We start from the raw sequence: 14,802 nt of genomic DNA on the forward strand, positions 1-14,802 counted from the left end.
TGTCTGTTCAAAGACACAAGTCCACAGCTAACCGTCAGGATAAGCGTGTGATGAATTTTCATCTTCAGAAACAAATGTCTGAGGAATTCTGATGTTTTCAAACATCTGGCATCCCACTTCTGGTCAGGAGACACATCAGTGCCTAGAGCTGGAGGACTTACCGTTTGACAGGAGAGGAAACTCATGCCCAGAGAACACAGGAGACCTATCAAAAATCAAAGCCACAATTAGATTCAGGACCAACAGGCAGAAAGGGACAAGTTTCTCCACCTCTAGACTTCTGCTCTATTACCCAAACTGGCATTCTCAAAGTATGTGTTCCACAACACCCAAATGCCACAAGCACTGTGCTCTCTGAAGGAGAAATGTGTGTGTGTGTGTGGGGGGGTGTCTCATCAGATAAGTTGTGGAAATGTTGGATAAAAGAAGATGAAGTTAGTCAACAATTTGTTTGGCTTTGTATGTTAACTCTTTTTTTAGCCACCAGGTTCCAGATGCCAGCATGATGTCAACCAGACTTCCCTGGACAGACAACCCCACCAATGTGTCCTGGAGCTCCCATTCCCTGGAACCCTGCCCCACTAGGGAAAGGCTAGGAGTATGGATCGACCTGTCAATGTCCATGTTCAGCGGGGAAGCAATTACAGAAGCCAGACCTTCCACCTTCTGCATCCCACAATGACCTTGGGTCCATACTCCCAGAGAGATAAAGAACAGGAAAGCTATCAAGGGAAGGGATGGGATATGGAGATCTGGTGGTGGGAATTGTGTGGAATTTGTACCCCTCTTATCCTGTGGTTTTGTAAATTTTTCCTTTGTATAAAGAAAGGAAAAGAAAAGAAAAAGAAAGGAAAGAGAAGAAAGGAAAAGAAAGAAAAGAAAAGAAAAAGAAGAGAAAAGAAAAAGAAAGAAAGAAGATGATAAAGTGCTTCTACGATATCACACCAAATGGCGGGTGACGCCAGTGCTGCGGGAGGGCCGGGGGGGGGGGGGGGGGGGTGGTGGCCCGAGCTGGGTGGAGAAGCTTCGAGCTGCGGAGCTAGTGAAGGCAAGGCTGAGGACAAAGAGTGAATCCCGGTCACCAAACTGGGTCGCCTGGTCAAGGACATGAAGATCAAGTTCCTGGAGAGGATCTACCTTTTCTCCTTGCCCATCAAGAAGTCTGAGATCATTGACTTCTTCCTCGACCCATCCCTCAAGGATTGAAGGTGCTGAAGATTATGCCCGCGCAGAAGCAGACCAGGTTCAAGGCATTTGTGGCCATTCGGGATTACAACGGGCACGTCGGCCTGGGAGTCAAGTGCTCCAAGAAGGTAGCCACTGCCATCCGAGGGGCCATCATCCTGGCCAAGTTCTCCATCGTCCCCATGCGTCGGGGCTACAGGAGGAACACTATCAGCAACGTGCAAGGTCACAGGCCGCTGTGGATCTGCCCTGGTGCGCCTCATTCCTGCCCCCAGGGGCACTGGCATTGTGTCAGCCCCTATGCCGAAATAGCTACTGATGATGGCTGGCATTGACGACTGCTACACCTCGGTCAGGGGCTGCACCGCCACTCTGGGCAACTTCGCTAAGGCCACGTTTGATGCCATTTCCAAGACCTACAGCTGTCTCACGCCCCCCCCCGCCCCCCCATCTCTGGAAAGACAAAAGTGTCCACCGAGTCTCCTTACCAGGAATTCACCAACCACCTTGTGAAGACCCACATCAGAGTCTCCGTGCAGAGGACCCAGGCTCTAGCTGTGGCCACCACATAAGTTTTTGTACCAGAGAAATAAAAGTAAACAAAAAAACTGGTAAACAAAAAAACAAACAAAAAGATGAAGTGTGGTTTTTTTTTCACTTATTCATTTTAAGTGTAGTATTCCTACACCTACTGCTGAGTTTACTTGTTACAAAAGTGGAGGAGGAAAGGGAGTGCATGAATAGTATATATACAGCCTTTCTCTCTTTTTAAAAAACTTTATTTTATTTAATAGAACAGAGAGAAATTGAGAGAGGGGATAGAGAGGGAGAAAGAGAAAGACACCTGCAGCCCTCCTTCACCACTCATGAAGCTTTCCCCCTGCAGGTGGGGACCAGGGGCTTGAACCTGCATAATTGTGCATGGTAATATATGCACTTAACCAGGTGCACAACCACCTAGTCCCTTAAGCAGCCTTTCTCAATCTGTGTGACTGCAGATTTTTTTAAAAATCTAAACAGTCAGGAGTTCCCAAGTAACAACAATGTGCCACATAAGCTTGGAAAATGCTGCACTGAGCCACCCTGCTTCTCAGCAATGTTATGGGCTAAACAGCTCGTTAGACTGTGTGTCTGTGTTTCTCTGAGCATCCTTTCTCTAGCTTCAAAACCTTCTGCAGCCAGCACAAAAGACATGGCTCTGAGGTACTTAAATCTTAAAGGGCTTTCAGTTTTTCCTTCCTAGGAACCCAAAGTGAGATCAGCAACTCAAACCTGATAGATGACACTAAGAAATCTGGCTTATCTGACCAGAGGCAACTTGTACAGCCCGGGATGCCCTCCCTCCCATCTGAACCCGCAAGCACGGGCTAAATGTATTTTCAAAATGTCATGTCAGACCACAGTCTCTGATATAGATACATCTGTGCTTAGGGGTGGAGGAACGCCAAGAGAGGAGGGAGAATTGAGCTTTTTACTTTATAACCAAGTCCTCAGTTCTGTTGCAATGAATGTATTAACTGTTTTCCTCGTCCAGAAACCATGTCATGAGAGACCTCTGGCTCATCCACATCATGCATGGGTCTTATTTCCGACCTCTGTGACCATAAAGTGCTGATTGACTTGCAAAGGTCTAAGAACCAGCAAATTTAGATTTCCGTGGCCATTGACGGGTTTCCAGAGTTAGAGCTCCCCCTGCTGGAATTTAAGGCAAGACGAAACACTGTCTGGATTTATTTGGTTCCAGCAGCCATCGCAGCTTTTTCCAAGGACTTGAGCAGACTTCTATGTCAGTCATCTAAAATTCTTATCTCCTCTCTGCTTTTTCCCCTTTATTGAAAGATACCCTACCATCGTGTAATGGTTATTACTCTGGACTCTGAAAGATACCCTAGTTCACCGAGCCCAAATAAAGTATTCCTCCATGTTCAGAATTACCCAAATTAAAAGAGTGGTCCTTGTTGAAGTTTTTCAGGAATAAAATTATAAGGAATACTAGACATTTAGATTGCTTTTCTAAAGATTGTTTAGATGTGTGTGTGTGTGTGTGTGTGTGTGTGTGTGTGTGTGTGTGTGTGTGTGTAGAGAAAGAGAGAGAGAAGAAAGGAGAGAAAACTGTTGGTGTTCTATCAAGGGGGAAAGACCTATCTGAAAATAGGTTCCTTAGTTGGGATCTAGGCGGTGGGAGTCTTGTTTCACTTGTGGTTTCAGCCCAGTAGAAGAGGGAACAGCAAGCCTTGCCTCCTTTCTCGTTTCATCTTCAGAACCACATCTCCTAGATCCCTAGGGACTAATTTCACATCCTTTAGCTTGGAGAATTTCTGCTAGATAAAGTTTTAATAGACTCGGTCCTATTTGCAGCTGGGTACTCTATGTATCTTTTTGTTTTCCAAAGGGGGAAGAGTTATGGGGGTGGGGGGGCGTGTACAGGGCCACTGCTAAGATACTCTGGAGTGGATAACTGACTTTATCACATAAGGTGAGGTAAAGCTTTTATCAGGCCCTCCTGATCCATTGGCACAGAATTTGGAAGCTCATTACAACCTTTGAATCATAAAGCATGTGTGTGCTATAATTCCTTCCTCTAGAAGTGGAGCACACAGTTGGAGTCAGAGAAGGAAAGACAACCAATACAAAAAAAAAAAAAAACCCTAAGTAAAATCATACCTCCTACAACCCAGTGGCTAATTATTCAGACTTACGGTAATGAATCATAAGGGAGCAAGAGTCTTCATTTTACAGAAGGATGCACCATGGAATTCCTTTACATCCCAAGTTCTCCTGATGCATAAAACATATGATTAGATTCACAAAAACTTGATTTACACGGTTTTTTTAGGAAAACATCTTTGCAGAAAGATTAGGTGTGATTAGATGCAAGAGCTCTTCTCTCAGAAGGGAAAACAAATGAGCTAAGAGGAGATGGGAGAGTTAATAACCAAAAATTCCTCATGCCTTGTGGGAGAGTTGATTTCAATTCTGTAGCATTCTCGGCGATATCTTAAGCAATTCAAAATGACTGTTTACAAGGAGGGGAAACAGAACTCCTCTAAGGGATGGCCTGGTGCTGTACTGGGTAGTAGTCAACCTTTTCTGAACCCAAGAGTTCTAGAAAAGTCTGAACATGGCATCTGGGAAAAGGGGGGGAGTCTAGCCCCCACGAGACACAGGAAATCTGCATATTTCCCTTAACTGTGTTACTCTCTCTTGTCCTTCTGGACTGTCACCACCACCACCACCACACACACACACACACACACACACACACACACACACACACACACACAGAGTCAGGAGAGAGTGAGAGGAAGAAGGGAGAGACCTATGTGGCATTGAAAGCATTTGGCTGAGGTTAAAAGAAGAAATCTGTTATTCTAAATTAATCAATTTGTTCCAGGGAGACTCAAAAAGACTCCTGGAGCCTGCCAAATAGAGTTGGTTTTTCTGGTTGTAATTTTCGTGATTTGCACAGACATGTCATTCTGTGAAGCTCTGCCATGCAAAGGCAAACACCTCAGTCAGGTCCATGGTGAGTGAGGTGAATTGACATCTAGCTTCTCAAGTGGTCAATATCCATTTAGACTTAGATTCAGTAACTATTCCAGAAAAAAAAAAAAGGCCATTCACATGCTTTGTCTTCTCTAGTTAATAAAATATTTACTCTGATCCATTCTCAAATGTCTGTTACTTCCAGGTCTGCTTTAGGCATTCTGATCTGAGAAGGAGTCCTGAGAATTCTCACCCCTTCCTTGTCCCCATATGGTCCTTTAAGGTAGTTAGAGAAAGGAGCGCTCCCTTTCTCTTCTCTTTGTCTCCCTCACCCCTCTCTCATGGGCTCTAACCCATAATAACACCGGAAGCCAATGCAGGAATCCACTTCCGCTAGCTTCTGTCCTCCCTGCACCACAGCCTTTGTGATTTTGTGCCATGGCTGGTGATACAGCACATTCCCGTCTCATGAATATTTGATAGTGAATTAAACCACTTGTCATTCTATTACATAAAGAACAAACCGTTTGAAAGAGAACTCATTATTATGATACCACGATTTTACTTTATTTTATTGGAGTGTGTTTTGATTGTTCGATAGACAATACATGTCTTTCTTGCACTCCTCTTTTAATTTTTTTTTTGTCTAAAAGATGAAACCCTTCCTTTTACTTTGAAAACTGCATTATTTGTTTTCATTTAAATAAAGAGAACTACTTTTCTAAAATATTAAATTGATGAATTTGGGACAAATGGAATAATAATGTTTTGCTATGAGATGGCACTTCAAAAATTAGAGTGGGAGCACATGGCCTCCAAAAAAAATCATACTTTTATTTAATAACAATCCAGCTAAAAAGATAGTTGAGAGCATTGGCAGCAGCAAAGTTAGGGTGTTTGTGAATGAAGAATCCCTAATTGTGCTCAGTGCTCATTGTTTTAATGATATGGATGATTTAAGCATGCATGGCTGCCTTATGAATGTTAGGTCATTACCAACATGACTGCTGCAACAGAATCACTGGCTGCTCAAGCATCGGATCAGGGCACCTACTGGGAGCAGTGATGAAGAGTAGCTGAGGGTTTGCTAGGAGGCCTTACTGTCCCCACCCTGTTTTGTGCTGGTTTCTCCTTGCATTTGTAAAACTGGCCTCCTCCAGACAGGAATAAAAGAAGTTCTCCTTAGGACAGCTTGACTCTGCCTGTCCTGTAACAGAAGGTAGAGGTCAACGTCCTGGTTCTGACATTAGGCACTCTCTTCTCGGAGCCTTTGATTATTGAAAGAACTTCACTGGAAGCAAATACAGAGATGGTCATACACATGCAGAGATGGAAAAATTGTTCACGAAAGCGGCAAAGCGTGAATGTTCTTCTGTCTGGTCACTGATTTCACTTAGCATGGCTATTTTCTGGTTTGTTTGTTTGTTTGTTTTTTCCTTTTTCTGTGAATTTGACTAAAGCAAAGCAAGAAATGGCTTTACAGTTGTTTTCTTCTTTTTTTAGTCAATAAAGTAAATCAAACTACGGAAGTCCCTCTCTGAAATTATGATGATTTCTCCCTGAATTTCAATAATTTATAGGACTCAGCTATGTCAGAAAGACTGTTGGCAGTAGAGACCAGCTCTCAGTATACTGTATCAGTAATGACTGACTTTTTCATTTTTCTCCTGCATGAATATTTCTTGTATCTTTCCCAGAGTGTCATTGCTTTACAAAGGTCCAGAATTATGTTTCTCACATCTAGTATTTGCAGCTTCACATTTCAATACCAAATATGCCTTTTATTCTTAATCCGAATGCTCCATATTCTGTGTAATTTAGATAAAGCCGTAGGCATATATTACTAGAATAAAATGGCACCTACATAATGAGTTACTGCGTAACTTGCCCCAAGAATTCAGAGTACCTCTGTTTTCTCTTATATCTGAGCATTTTTCTGCATGATGGTCCTTCAACACTGCCAAAAGTACGTGGTCTAGATCTGACATTCCTCCTTAAACAGATGATGCTCTGACCGTCTAGGACAGAGAATAGCAATGCTTGTCAGATGGTGCGCTCTCGTCAATAATCTGTTTTAAGTCTAATTATTACTCACATGTGCTCGTAATAATTCTTCCTCATGGTTAACTTTACACAGTAACCGTCTCTGTGCATCTGACTTCTACTTTCCTTACAACTGTGTTTCAGTCTGACAGTTGATTCAAAGCTTGGCTTTGGGGGAGGGGGCACAATAGTTTAACTCTGTGTGGTCTTATCAACCAACTGGTGTCATGTCAGATTATCTGGTGGTTACTGCTGACCTTTGAAAATCAAGACAGGACTGTTCTCTGGGTGTTGATGTTGTGGTTTGATTTTGTTTGATGATTTAAGAGTCTTTGCTTAAGGTGCTGGGTACTGGTGCACTGGGATAAGCCCACATAGTACTAAGGGCAAGGACCCACGTAAGGATCCAGGTTCGAGTTCCCAGCTCCCCACCTGAGGGTGGGATGCTTCACAAGCTGCAGAGCAGATCTACAGGTGTCTATCTCTATCCCTCTCTATTTCCCCCTTCCCTCTTAATATTTCTCTGTCTTATCCAATAAAAATGGCAAAAAATAGGGCACCAGGCGGTAGCACAGTGGGTTAAGTGTACATGGCACGAAGCTCAAGGACCAGCGTCAGGATCCTGGTTCCAGCCCCTGGCTCTTCACCTGCAGGGGGGGTCGTTTCACAAGCGGTGGAGCAGGTCTGCAGGTGTCTAACTTTCTCTCCCCCTCTCTTCTCCCTTCCTTTCTTGATTTCTCTCTGCCCTATCCAACAACAATGACAGCAATTACAACAATAATAATAACAACAACAATGATAAACAGCAAGGGTAATAAAAGGGGAAAAAATAGCCTCCAGGAGCAGTGTGTATGTAGTGCTGGCACCAAGCCCCAGCAATAACCCTGGAAGCAAGAAAAAAAGGAAAAAATACACCAGAAACAGAAGATTCATAGTGCCAGCACCTATACTACTCACTCATTCTCTCTCTCTCCGCCCCCCCACCACACACACACACACACACACACACACACACCACACACACACACACACACCACACCACACACGCACGCACACACACACACACACACACCACACACACACACACACACACACCACACACACACACACACACCACACACACACACACCACACACACACACACTCACACACACATACACACACACACACACCACACACACACACACTCACACACACACACACACACACCACACACTCACACACACACACTCACACACACACACACACACACACACACACACACACACACACTGCTTCTCTAACATACAGTCTTGCTCTCTTCACTCCAATACCCCTGGTTCCTTTTCCTACTTTCTTTGCCTCCCTGCCCCCAGTCCTTGCTAGTTTCCTTTCTCTGCCTTGCTGCTCACTTTACAGTTTCCCTCAAGTACTTGCTTCTAAGTCACTTCACATCTAGACCCTCCTGAAAATTCCACATTCCTCTATCTCGAGAACTGTCATAAATTCAGGGGATCACCTAGAGTAGAAAAAAGTGATGTCCTGTTTTATTTAAATAATGTGGTCAGAAAGGCTACACATTGATAAGATTATGTTGTGCATTCTCCAGAGGCTCAAAGAGGTCCAAGAAGCTCTCCAAAGACAAAGCTCCAGGGAGAAGGAACCAACTTCTCCCCCAAAGGTGATACAGACTTGGATCTTGATTCCTGTTTTGACCAGGCCAGGGGAGGGCTTCACAGTGATTTTGAAGGTACCGTACTGGTGACTGAATAACCCGATCCTGTCAACCCTACAACAGGCAAAGTAGCAGTAATGGAGCTTGTCTCCTTATTCCCATAAGTCTTCCCCATCCCACATCCATCACTGTGAGTAGAAGGACCTCTCTACACTCGATCCACTCATCCTTAAGAAAATGCCTTGAGAAGGGGCTTCCAGGAGACACGGCCATGGAGTAACAGGGATCGGATCAGATCTCCTCCCAAAACAACAAATAAATACAACAGCAGACCTAAACAGAATGCGCCAACTACAACGGAAACATTGCAGCGTCAGCCACTGAGTTGCAGATGCTGTCGTGATTCCAGCCGGACTTCCCTGGGCAGACAACCTCACCAATGTGTCCTGGAACCTCACCTCCCCAGAGCCCTGCCCCACTAGGGAAAGATAGAAACAGGCTGGGGCTATGAATCTACCTGCCAACACCCATGTCCAGCAGAGAAGTAATTACAGAAGCCAGAAATCCCACCTTCTGCTCCCCATACTCCCAGTGAAGAAGTAATAGGAGGAAGATGATCAGAGGGGCTCTGAACTTCAGCTCCGTCAGGAACAGGAGAGAGAGGAAGGGGAAAAACATCTGGATGGAAATAATAGATGTATTGTTGGAAAGGAAGAGAAGATGGGGCCGTTCCCCCCAAAAAATAATAATTAAATAGTAAAAAATAAATAGTAATAGTAAATCCATGGCTGCAACCTTGGGAGAACTGGCATAGCTTACCATGGAGGGACTGGGGATCCAGAATTCTGGTGGTGGGGAAGGTGTGGTGTTGTACCCCTTGTTATCTTGTAATTCTATAAATCAATATTAAATCACAAATTTAAAAAAAAAAATTGAAGACGAGGGAAGTGGTTTGATGGTAGAGCACAAGCCTTATATGTGTGAGTTTGATCCCTGGTGCCACAGGAAACAAGAGATAGAAGAACAAGAGGAGCCTCATAAATGACAAAGTATAGTCTTCTCTCTCTCCCCTCTCTCACTTTCATGAGACAAAGACAGAGAAGGAAAGAAAAGGGGGGCAGGGAGGGGGTTCAGAGGTAGAGCTCAGGACTTGGGTATGCACGGCCCCATGTTTAATCCCTGGCAATGGATATGGCAGAGCTGAGCAGTGCTGTAGTATCTCTCTCCTCCTCTCTCATGAAGTCAATACATCTTTACTCAGTATCGCATTGTGCGCAACAAGTCAGAAAGAGAAGGATGAAGGCTGGATGATCTCACTCATAGGTGGAAATTGAAAAGCAAAGACAGTAGAAGAAAACATAACATGAAACTTGGGCTGGGTACGGTATAGCGCGCCAAACAAAGCACAGGACCCTGGGGAAGGAGAGAAGGGGGTGGGATAGGGGAGCATAGGGGAGCACTGGGGTCCTGAATACGATGATGAAAAAAGCTGTAGGTTGGGGAAGAAAATGTCTTGCAGACACCTATCATGGGGAGATTAGAAGTTAGTCCTGTGTGCCAACAACTATACTATAAACCAGTAATCCAGTAAAGTGGGGGGAAATACATCTTTTTTTAGAAGTGTAGGAGCAGCTATAAAGAAAATGTAAGGGAGTCGGGCGGTAGTGCAGTGGGTTAAGCGCAGGTGGCACAATTGCAAGGACCGGCAAAAGGATCCCGGTTTGAGCCGCCGGCTCCCCACCTGCAGGGGTGTCACTTCACAGGCGGTGAAGCAGGTCTGCAGGTGTCTGTCTTTCTCTCCCCTTCTCTGTCTTCCCCTCCTCTCTCCATTTCTCTCTGTCCTATCCAACAACAATAAAAAAAAAACAAAGAAAATGTAAGCCACAGGGGCTGCATGGCAGTGCACCTGGTTGAGCAGACATGCTACAATGCTCAGGTACCCTGGTTCAAGCCCCTAGTCCCCACCTAAAAGGGGGAAATCTACACAAGTGGCGAAGCAGGGTTGTGAGTGTCTCCCTATCTTTCTTCCTCTCTATCCTCCCTTTCCCTCGGTTTCTTTATCTCTAGCCAATAAATAAATAGATAAAAATAAATAAATAAAATGTAAACCACATAGCTATTAAAGACATGGCACACCAAGATTCAAACTGCTTTAAGCCTCAGGAGAAAGTATGAGATTTAAAGGACACCAGATTTGAAAGGGCCAGGCAGTGATGCACTTGGCTGAGTTCACATGTCACCATGTGCAAGAACCTGGGTTTGAGGCCCCAATTCCCATCTGCAGGGAGGAAGTATCACGAGTGGTGAAGCAGACCTGTAGGTATCCCACTTTCTTGGTCCCTCTATATCTCCCTCACCTCTCAGTTTCTCTCTGTACTGTCACACTGAGAGAAAAGAAGAAGGTGGGAGCCAGGTGGTAGCGCAGTGGGTTAAGTGCACATGGTGCAAAGTGCAAGAACCGGGTAAGGATCCTGTTCAAGCCCCCGGCTCCCCACCTGTAGGGGAGTCGCTTCACAGGCGGTGAAGCAGGTCTGCAGGTGTCTATCTTTCTCTCCCCTTCTCTGTCTTCCCTCCTCTCTCCATTTCTCTCTGTCCTGTCCAACAACGACGACATCAACAACAACAATAATAACTACAATAAAACAAGGGCAACAAAAGGGAATAAATAAATTCTTTAAAAAAAAAAAAAGAAAAGAAGGAAGGAAGGAAAGAAGAAGGGGAGGAAGGGAGGGAGAAACGGGCAGAGAGAGAAAAGGGGGTCAGGCAGTGATGCACCTGGCTAAGCATTACATATTACAGTGCGCATTACAGTGCACAAGGACCCAGGTTCAAGCCCCTGGTCCCCACCTGCAGGGGGAAAGCTTCATGAGTGGTGAAGCAGGGCTATAGATATCTCTCTGTCTTCTCTATTTCCTCATCCCCTTTCAATTTCCTCTTTGTTCCTATCTAGTAAATAAATTAAGGAAGGAAGGAAGGAAGGAAGGAAGGAAGGAAGGAAGGAAGGAAGGAAGGAAAGAAGGAAAGCAGGAAAAATAGCCACCAGGAGCAGTAGATACATCATGCAGGCACCAAACCTTAAGCAATAATCCTGGTGACAATTAAAATAATAAGTGGGGTTAGATGGCATAAAATGGTTCTGCAAAGAGACTCTAATGCCTGAGGCTCCAAAGTCCCAGGTTCAAACCCCACACACACACTACCACCACCACCATAAGCCAGAACTGAACAGTGCTCTGGTGAAAAATAAAACACAAAATGAATAATAATAAATACATTATTTATTGGGGTTGGGCAGTAGCACAGTGGCTAAGCGCAGATGGCTCCCAGCACAAGGACTGGCATAAGGATCCAGGTTTGAGCCCCCAGCTTCCCACCTGCAGGGAGGTTATTTCAGGAGTGGTGAAGCAGGTCTACAGGTGTCTATCTTTCTCTCCCCCTCTCTGTCTCCCCTCCTCTCTTGATTTCTCTCTGTCCTATCCAACAACAACAACATCAGTGACAACAATAATGACAAGGGCAACAAAATGGAGGGGGAAATGACCTCCAGGAGCAGTGGATTCATGGTGCAGGCACCCAGCCCCAGAGAGTACCCTGGAGGCAATTAATTTATTTATTTATTAATAATAAATACAAGACTTAATGAAAAGTGGTTATCACCCAGTTGTAGTATAAAGGTCAGTACCCACAGGGTAGGAAGAAGCACCAGGAAATCAGAGAGTCCCCTTGCCCCACTGTTATTTCCTTTTTTTAAATATTTATTTATTTCCTTTTTGCTGCCCTTGATTTTTTAACTGTTGTTGTAATTATTATTGTTGTTGTTGATGTCATCAGTGTTGGATAGGACAGAGAGAAATGGAGAGAGGAGGGGAAGACAATGGGGGGAGAGAAAGACAGACGCCTGCAGACCTGCCTCACCACTTGTGAAGCAACTCCCCTGCAGGTGGGGAGGCGGGATCCTTACGCAGGTCCCTGCACTTTGCACCACGTGCGCTTAACCCACTGTGCTACTGCCTGACTCCCCCCCATTGTTATTTCTAGTATTTGTCATTAACCATTTTTTTCTTAACCACACATTCTAACAGCAACTGTGTGGAGAATGCGCTATTTCTTACCTTCTAGTGCTTCTAGTGCACAAGGCTCAGAAGGTGTCCTTTCTACCCTGCCACTAGCTTGCCCTTCAGCTACACAGGGAAGAGCCTGCTTTGATTCCTTTGAGTCCATCATGAACCCAAGACTCAAACTGAATTCCCAGAAGCCAAAAGTGGTTTGTGGGAATGGAGAGGGATGGCAGTGACCCTTGGACTTGACTAAACCATAACAGTAGAGACCCAGTTTCTGTCACAATCCTATTCTGGAGATCCTTGCCCAGCAGAACTCTCCAGAGCCCTCAGCAACTCCAGACCAACTAGGTTCATCAAATAGTTATTAAAAGTCTTGCTCCTGACGCAGATCCAAGGATACTGAAGCTGCTCAGAATAGAGACGTCTCCAAGATGTTCCTTAGGACAAGGCCTCTTCAAATAGGACTCCTTAGAACATCTCTTTGGCATACTGATTTTCAAGAATATGTCTACGGAGGTCCTAGAGATTAAGACATTCTAGGAATCGGTCCGTGGTGCACTGGGTTAAACGCACATAGTACAAAGCTCAAGGACTGGCGTAAGGATCCCTGTTAGAGCCCCCAGCTCTGTATCTGCAGAGAGGGTCACTTCACAATCGATGAAGCAGGTCTACAGGTGTCTATCTTTCTATCTCCCTCTCTATCCTCCCCTCCTTTCTCAATTTTTCTCTGTCCTATCTAATAAAATGGAAAAAAATGGCCACCAGGAGCAGTGGATTTATAGTGCTGGCATTGTGTCCCAGCGATAACCCTGGAGGCAAAAAAAAAAAAATTTAAAAAGGAGGGGGAGTCGGGCTGTAGTGCAGTGGGCTAAGCACAGGTGGCGCAAAGCACAAGGACCGGCATAAGGATCCTGGTTTGAGCCCCCGGCTCCCCACCTGCTTGGGAGTCACTTCAAAGGCGGTAAGCAGGTCTGCAGGTGTCTACCTTTCTCTCCCACTCTCTGTCTTCTCCTCCTCTCTCCATTTCTCTCTGTCCTATCCAATGACAATGACATCATCAACAACAACAATATTAACTATAACAACAATAAGACAATAAGGGCAACAAAAGGGAAAATAAATAATAATAATAAAAAAGAAAAAATAAGAATTTATAAATGTAAATACTGGCACTCAATAAAGATTATAAGTGTTCTGTTTTCACTAAGGGGGATGGGGGCTTATATCTTGAACTAAACAATGGAGTAGAGACCTGGGGTATCCAGGAGAGAGGAAGGGACTTCATGCGATGAAGAGGGTTAACTCGTGCTCACCAATCTTAACCTGATAGGCTGCGAGACAGGAAGGTTAGTGACAGAGACAATCCTGGACAGTATTTAGATGGCATCTTCAACTTTCGTACTCCTAGATTACTAAGTGACTGGCAATACCTTCTCCAAGTAGGGGAAGTGTGAGAATGTCTTAATCTCTCTCCTTTTTTAATTTTTTTTATTTGGATACACTCAAGTTTATCTAGCTTGTTTCAGAATCATAATATACCAGCCCCAGACTTCCACTTTGACTCTCATGAAGGGAACAGATTTGCCTAATTCTTTTTTTTTTTTTTTTTTTACTTCACAGTTGTATCTTCTTGTACCAGCTCTCAGTGGTCAAAGCAAAACAAGGGCAAAGATACTTAACGGCGAGAAAGTGCAGAAGTTGCGGAAAGCCCAGGCTGGAAAACTCGGGCTGCCCTCTAAAGAGATACAGGCACTTTTGTGGATCCGATCAACTCCATTCCTTCATATCAACAAACCTTCTGAAGTGTTTGACCAGAGATTTTTCTCTGCACTTCCAAGATTTCGCTACCTTGTGTGTTTTTCCTGACATCCTCCCTCCTACCCCCATCCCACCATTTATCACGTCATCTTATCACAGTCTCTTTCAGAGACGCAAATAGCACACTAATGTTTCCTTTTGTTAGGGTGAGTTGTCAATCTCTTCAAAAAGGGAACAACTACAGACAGCTCTTTCTTTTGATAATCTTCCTGACACTTGCCTGAGCCTGGCTGATCCATCACACAGAGCCTGGCTCAGGGGAGCGGCACGTGCAGACAGTCAATCAGTATGGATGTCACTTTGTGTCCATCAAGCAACTATGTAATGTGAACTATCGTATATTTTTGCTCTAGCAAAATAGCCTTCCATTTTCCCTACATCTTGTCTGTTTTTCACAGGCTGACAGTACAAACACAACACACAGGACTATGAGCTTTTAACATGCCAGTCTGGGCACTGTCCTTGCAACCTTCAATATGTGTGTGTGTGTGTGTGTGTGTGTGTGTGTGTGTGTGTGTGTGTGTGTGTGTGATGTACTTTGTCATTTTCGATAAT

At 44.5% G+C, this 14,802-nt stretch overlaps 1 pseudogene; it reads left to right on the plus strand.

The window, feature by feature from the left end:
- The first annotated feature begins 1,009 nt into the window (after window positions 1-1,009).
- LOC103117201 (small ribosomal subunit protein uS5-like) lies at window positions 1,010-1,770 on the plus strand (annotated as a pseudogene).
- Window positions 1,771-14,802: the final 13,032 nt, after the last annotated feature.

The sequence above is a fragment of the Erinaceus europaeus genome, chromosome 18 (genome assembly GCF_950295315.1).
Source record: "Erinaceus europaeus chromosome 18, mEriEur2.1, whole genome shotgun sequence".
NCBI classification, from domain to species: Eukaryota; Metazoa; Chordata; class Mammalia; order Eulipotyphla; family Erinaceidae; genus Erinaceus; species Erinaceus europaeus.